Here is a 7,253-nt window from a genome sequence, read left to right on the forward strand (position 1 = left end):
ACTGTTAGCAGCCAACATTCCTAGCAGCTGGGTAATGGGTGTAGACGCCCAGGAAAGTCCATCTGGGCAGAACTAGGCAAGTGCCCCACAGTGTTTACCACAATATCAGGACAGGGACTTATTATTGTTAAGTAGTTCAGTGTCACTCTTCACCCTACCTGCCTCCCTGGACCCAGATAGGGCCCCAAACCCACCTGCACAAGAAATCAGGGCCCATCACAAAGCTTTTTCTTGGTAGCAGCACAGAGAAGTGGCCAAAGCTTTGACACTGTGTTTTTCTTCCTTTCCATCAGATGATGGCTGTCCTAGGTAGGGCAGGAGGTCCCGGGTGTCATTCTCTGTAAACCAAGCAAGGTAATTGCGGTCAGTACAAAACAGCCCTGGGTGCAGGAATTGAGAAAGGTGTGTGTAGGTTTCCTCTTTTCCAGTTACACAAGGAATTAACTTTGGCTTTGAAGTTGCAATATCTATGATTTACTGGCATTTGGAGAATAGATTCAGACTGAATCACTTTTATAGCACCAGAACAGCATGCTTCCTCATTAAGTGGAAAAACAAACTGGAGAGAAGAGACTTAACTCCTAGGCCTGGCTCTAGATTTTAGTCTCCCAGATTTTCTTACTGTAATTGAACCATGAAGCTTTTAAGTGTAAAAAGAAATGGAATGATACAGTTTTAAATTCTTATCAGTTCTGATGGGAAATGGTGGCTTTTGTAGAGTGGGTGGAAGTGAAATGGGGAAGGAGTATGACAGGAATGAATTTGTCCAGATAAAGAAAAAAGAATAACAGTCTCATGTTAAAACAATTTTTCAACAAAACATTTGGCTTAAAATTTACTTAAATTTCTGATGTAGTTCACTTTTAGAATTTTACATACACAGACTTACGAAATGGGGATCATAGTGTACAGTTTGTAACCTGTATTTTAATTAATAATGAATATTATTATTCCATTTTATGAATGTGTCATAATGTGTTTAATTGATCTTCTGTTGAACATTTAATTTATTTCTGGGGCAGTGACATTTTGATTTTAATTACGCACAGTGCCAAAACAGTATCACAGATAAATAGGCTGGATTCTTATTGTTTGGTCACAGAATTTCCTTTGTCATTGAATAAAATTTGTAAAAGTACTTTTGCATTTCAGAACAAGTTTACTAAGTGGTTATCTTCTTGATGAAATGCCTCATGTGATGGAGATCAGTGCTATTTAGAAGCACAAGTTTATTTAAAAATTATCCAACAAATACGTACTTCCACAAGCAGAATTTTCCATTCCAAGACTTCTGAGGTAAAGGGGAAATTGGTATAATCCTTACTGCCACAGTAAAATTAAAATCATGCCGCAATAAAGTCCTTATACTGAGCAGTTAGTGGCTCCTGGGAAATAATTTTTAATTAGAAAAAAACCAACAAATGACATTGAATCACTAGCTTTTTTTGGCATGTCATTCATTACTAAGGAAATATGAGAAAGACCACTCGGTTTGAAAGTCAAAACAAACCACACCATTGTTCAAGTCCTCTGGTTTTCGAGGGCCTAAGATGTGTCCCAGGTCTGGTGTTCCAGTTGCGGTGTCTTGTAAGTAAGTTCTTGCCTATTAATTGAGTAGGGGGCCACTGCACAATCTCTATGGTCCCTTTTGTTCTAAGAACAGAAATTCTAAGAATAGAAAGATGCAGAAATTCACACAGAGTTAGACCCAGAGCCAGGGATATTGCATTCTTATGATTCTGAGCTCTGCAGAACACCTACACACACACACACACACACACACACACACACACACACACACACACACACACACACACACACACACACACACACACACACACACACACACACACACACACACACACACACGTACGTACAGGTCCTTTAAAACAAAACATAAGAGACTTTGATTCCAAAGTCACCTACACCATTAACTAGCTGTCTTAGAGTTCACCTTTGTGTGTCAGTTTTTGCATCTATAAAGTAAGGGGTTAAACTAGAACAGATGGAGAGCCACAGACTTTTAGTGCTGGAAGGTACTGTCAACCTTTAAAACAGAAAGGTAAGCAGTTTAGCCAGCAACATGGAGGCTATTTGGGTAGTAGAGGAATTGCAGTTTGGGACATGCAAACTATGGCAAACCATGGGCAAGTTCAGAGAACAAAGGTGAGCAGCATTTTTTGTTTTTATCAGCACAATCACCCTTTTGTTTTTGTTAATTTTTCTCACACCTCATTTATAGAGGAAAGGAGGAAGCTGGGGGTGGTGTTTAGAAGAGAGGAGAGTTCGGGGTTGTGGTGGCTTCTCATTGGCTGAGTTGCAGCGAATTCTCATTGGCTGGGTCGTCACTGGGTGAGGAGAAAGTCTTCCTTTTTTCTGCTGGAGTAGTACCTGCCTGAGCACCTCCCTCTTTAGGGTTTCCTGACTCCATTTTGAATGAGGTTTCCTTTTATTCATGTTCCTAGTCCTTCGTGGAATCAATGCAATCCTTTCTTTTTCCAAATAGGAAATCGAATGCTAGATGGGGTTGGGGGATACAGAGAGTAGGGGTTACAGCTCAAGTTTATACCCAGATCGTTTAATAAGCACATCCAGTGTGCTCTCACATGATTACCAATCTCACAGCTATTTTGCTCTAAAATTTATGAATTCGTGATCATCCAAATGAGAGTTTATACTAAGAGTGAACATGATGACTAGGATCCTATAAATTTGTCATGTTTTGGGCAGGGGGACTGTTGCTCAAAATTGGCAGTCAGCTAACAAGCTTTGAGTGCCCTTTGAACGGAGGTTGTTTTGCTCTTCATCCAGAGAGAATAAATTTAAACCATCATCTATCTTTCTTGAGTCCCTATCTGCCCGTTCTCAGACTCAGCCCTGTGGCTAAAAGCATGGCCAAAAATAGCAACACAGAAAAAACAGATACAAACAAGTAGTAACTTGGAGGGGGAGTGGGTAAAGCAAACGATCACAGAGCAGACTGTGCTATTTATTCGAGTCAACTCTTAAAATAGGGACAGGCATAATCTTGTGGACACAATCTTATTTTGAAATAAAGTACTTTCTATTCAAATATCAGCTGGCCTTGGGGCTAATGTTAATGCAGCTTTGCAACCAGCTACTTTGTAGATGACACAGTGTATCAGCAGATTTGCATGCAACTGTGACCCTGGTGAGGCTAACACTTGCTCCTTCTCTGGGAGGTAAGGCTTCAAGGGAGTCAACTTGCAGACAGTGGTACAGCCTTCCTCAGAGGCTGCCAGGTGGGAGGTGGAGAGGGTTCTCTGATCCCAATCATTTTCCCTGACATAGATGTTGTTGGGTGCATTAGGTGTTATTAGCAACTAGAGTCAACAGGACAACATAGGGGTGGGAATGTAAGAAATACGTAGCAAGCAGAGAACCAGAAGTCACCGGGTCATGTAGAAATGCACTCCGGGTTCGGCCCCTGGCCAGGGGGTGGAGCTGCCTTTTCTGCTCGTTTCTTCATCACTGACATAGGCATTGCTAACTGTTCTTGAACATGTTTATTCAAGGAGTGAGAAAGTCGAATTACCCTACGCCCCGAGTACTGATTACGGTTGAGCGTGAATTTTCCTCCAACCCACTTAAGGATGGGAAAGGTTAGTTGAGCAGACGATCACACTAGCTACCAAAACCTTCCTAGAGGAAATGGACCACCCCTTAGTTCTCTATATCATGATGCTATGGCAACATGCCAGAGAGGAGGGATCAGTAAACTTTTTCTGTGAAGAGCTAGTTAGGAGGTATTTTCAGCTTTGTAAGCCACACAGTCTTTGTTGAAACTGTACAACTCTGCTTTGTAGGCTGAGTGCAGCCATAGACAACGAATAAATGAGTGAGTGTGTCTGTGTTTCAACAATATTTAATTTACAAAAAGAGGGGCAGGATGAATTTATAGTTTGCCAACCTCTGCCAGAGAACGTAGACGTATCTTCTATCTGTTATAGATGTGGGTGGTGCTATTTTCTGCTAGTTATTCATTTAGAAATCTTTGTGTTATCTTTGATTTCTTTTTCTCCTTTATTTTCCACATTTACTCATTAATCAGTGTAATTGATTCTTCCTTCTCAATAGCTTTTCTGTCGTCTCCTCCAAGGCCTTTTTTGACCAACTTATCTAAAGCAGGTTCAACCCATCTGTTTCCCATCTCAGCGCACTGTGTATTATTTCCTTCATAGCTCTGGCTACAGCATGAAATTATCTCATTTATTTGCTTACTTGTTTATTATTTGTCTCCCACACTGGAATATTCTTGAGGGCAGGTTCTTTGTCTCTCTTCTTTACTGCCTGGCACAAGGCAGGTGCTTAGTGAATATTTGTTAAAGAGAAAGGACCCAGGGACTTCACTGGGGCCGAGTGGTTAAGACTTTACCTTCCAATGCTGGGGGTGCAGGTTTGACCCCTGGTTGGGGAGCTAAGATCCCGACATGCCTTGGTGCCAAAAACTGAAACATAAAACAGAAGCAATATTGTAACAAATTCAATAAAGACATTAAAAAAATGGTCTACATCTAAAAAAAAAAAATCTTAAAAAAAAATAAAGAGAAAGGACCCAGAAAAAGTCCCCTAGCATCTAATTTCTCACATTCTGCATTTCACCTTTCATGCGAAATCTAGAGCTATGACATCAGTCAAGGCGCAACAGGAAAAAGCTAACATGCTTAAAATAGAATAAATGAAGAGGGGATTAATACAGGGGCTGTGAAGCCACTATGGAGAACAGTATGGATGTTTCTTAAAAAACTAAAAATAGAGCTACTGTATGATCCCACAATCCCACTCCTGGGCATATATCTGGAGAAAACCATAATTCAAAAAGATATATGTACCCCAATGTTCATCGCAGCACTATTTACAACAGCCAAGACATGGAAGCAACCTAAATGTCCATCGATAGAGGAATGGATAAAGAAGATGTGGTACATATATACAATGGAATATTACTCAGCCATTAAAAAGAATGAAATAATGCCATTTGCAGCAACATGGATGGACCTAGAGATTGTCATACTCAGTGAAGTAAGTCAGACAGAGAGAGACAAATACCATATGATATAGCTTATATGTGGATTCTTAAAAAAGGGTGCAAATGAACTTATCTACAAAACGGAAATAGAGTCACAGATGTAGAAAACAAACTTATGGTTACTGGGGTGTGGGGGGGGTAAATTGGGAGATTGGGATTGACATATACACACTACTCTATATAAAATAGATAACTAATAAGGACCTACTGTATATCACAGAGAACTCTACTCAATACTCTGTAATGGCCTATATGGGAAAATAATCTAAAAAAAGAGTGGATGTATGTATATGTATAACTGATTCACTTTGCTGTACACCTGATATTAACACAACATTGTACATCAACTATGCTCCAATAAAAATTAAAGGGGCTGTGAATAAAAGTGTGTGCACATGACAGAAACAAAAAGGAATAGTGGGGCTGTTAACCATCCATAGGTCTGAGATTGCAAGTCAAGGAGTTGTAATAAAAGCCTGAAATGAGAGGGTTCTAGGGAGAGACCCACCATCTCAGTCAGCTTGGGCTGCCATAACAGAATACCAATGACTGGCTCAAACAAGAGAAGTTTTTTTCTCACAGTTTGGAGGCTGGGAAGTCTAAGATCAAGGTGCCAGGCACTCAGGTCTCTGGTAAAAACTCTCTCCTGGTTTGCAGATGGCCGCCTTCTTGCTGTGTCCTCATGCAGTGGAGACAGAGTAAGCCTTCCCGTATCTCTTCTACAAGAATGCAAATCCCACCCTCCTTTAACCTTAATTTCTTCCTTATTCCAAATACAGTTGCATTGGGGGTTAGAGCTTCAACACATGAATTTGTGGGAACACGATTCAGGCCATAACACCCCCCCGATGACCGGACCTGTCCCCTTTGGTCATGCAAGGCAGCCAGCCAGAGACAATGCCCAGGATGGGAGCAGAGGAAGAAACACCCTCACCTCATTCGCATCCCTTCATCAGCTCTGCTCGGACTGTGAGAACCCAACCACGGCCCAGAAGGTGAGGGAGACAAGGAGACAACTCATAAAATTTATAGTTAAAAGCCTCCTGGATTTGGAGTCGTACACAAGACCTCTGGTGCCCTCATCCCTTTGGCCTCTTGGCATCCACTCGTGTTTGTGAAAAAAGTTAGTGTCCCCGTTGCAGAGGACACATGAATTCCCATCAGTTACTGAATCGTCAAGGGGTGATTTGGCTGAATTGTCAATCAGTCATGCCCGTGTCTGGAACTACAACATGAGTGATCACTGGGGTTTTTCATGCAAGGCAGCATAGGAAAAAAGGAAAAAAAAATCAAATGACACAAACTGTAGCTGATCCAGTCCCCACATCTGTAACTGGACTTAGCAGAGTTTGGTAATTAGTGCTTCTTTCCTCTCCCACACATTCATCTTATTTGAGGGTCTGTCTCTTGGAGTCATTTTTGTACTACAGGTTTCCCCTGCTATCTGAAAGTAGAGCATTCCTGTGAAATCTTTCGTAAACCAAAATGGCATAAAGCGAAGAAGAAGCAATTACCTTAAGACATATCTTGCTAATGGATGCACAAAATAAATGGAGTTGAAGCACAGATGCTCAGAGACACAGTTCAGAGCTGTGGCCGCTTGACGCTGAGAAACAGCGTGGTTCCCAGGGAAGGAGTTTGATGGTGCCGCTGTTGCTACCTGCAAAACAAATACTGAATGCTGAAAAAAAATCTCCTTTTTTTGTAAAGGTGAAAATCCTCTCTGGATTTCTTTCGGTTAGCAAAAGCAGACACTAATGTAGGTCTTTTGAAAAAACGAAGTGGCATAAAGCAAACTTTCAAAAAACAGGGCATACCTGTACTGTATTCATATATGCAGCAGGAACCATATGGCAACTCAGATTGATACGGAACAAGGTTCTCTGCCTTCCCCAATCAACAGACATTGACTAGAGGTCAGACCAGAAATTCAGGCAAGGCTTTACTGGGGCTCCTGCTGCAGCAATGGGGAGCTAAAACAAGTAACAGATTCCCTTGCTCACTCGCTCCCCGAAGCAGGGGGGCAGCTGGTTCCTTTTGTGGGGTGAGGGTAGGTGGGGGTGTGTCCAGGGGTCGGGCCGGAGGGGTGGCTTGGGTGTTTTGCCCACCCCTTTGGTGGTGTTGAGTGCAGGGGGCATGCACAGTACCCTGCTTTTGCTCCCAGCTCTTCAGAAGTGGCAGTTGGGGTGTTTTTGGGTCTTTT

The 7,253-nt window shown here is 41.8% G+C and overlaps 1 long non-coding RNA gene across 1 annotated transcript; it reads right to left on the bottom strand.

Annotated features, from left to right (window-relative positions):
* Positions 1–271: 271 nt before the first annotated feature.
* LOC138842805 (uncharacterized) lies at positions 272–6,691 on the bottom strand. Its single transcript, XR_011377685.1, has 3 exons — positions 6,565–6,691; positions 4,397–4,469; positions 272–338 (listed from the first exon to the last, which is right to left on the bottom strand). It is a non-coding gene; the product is annotated as an uncharacterized lncRNA (long non-coding RNA).
* Between the last annotated feature and the right edge of the window lie 562 nt (positions 6,692–7,253).

The sequence above is a fragment of the Globicephala melas genome, chromosome 1 (genome assembly GCF_963455315.2).
Source record: "Globicephala melas chromosome 1, mGloMel1.2, whole genome shotgun sequence".
Taxonomy (NCBI): Eukaryota; Metazoa; Chordata; class Mammalia; order Artiodactyla; family Delphinidae; genus Globicephala; species Globicephala melas.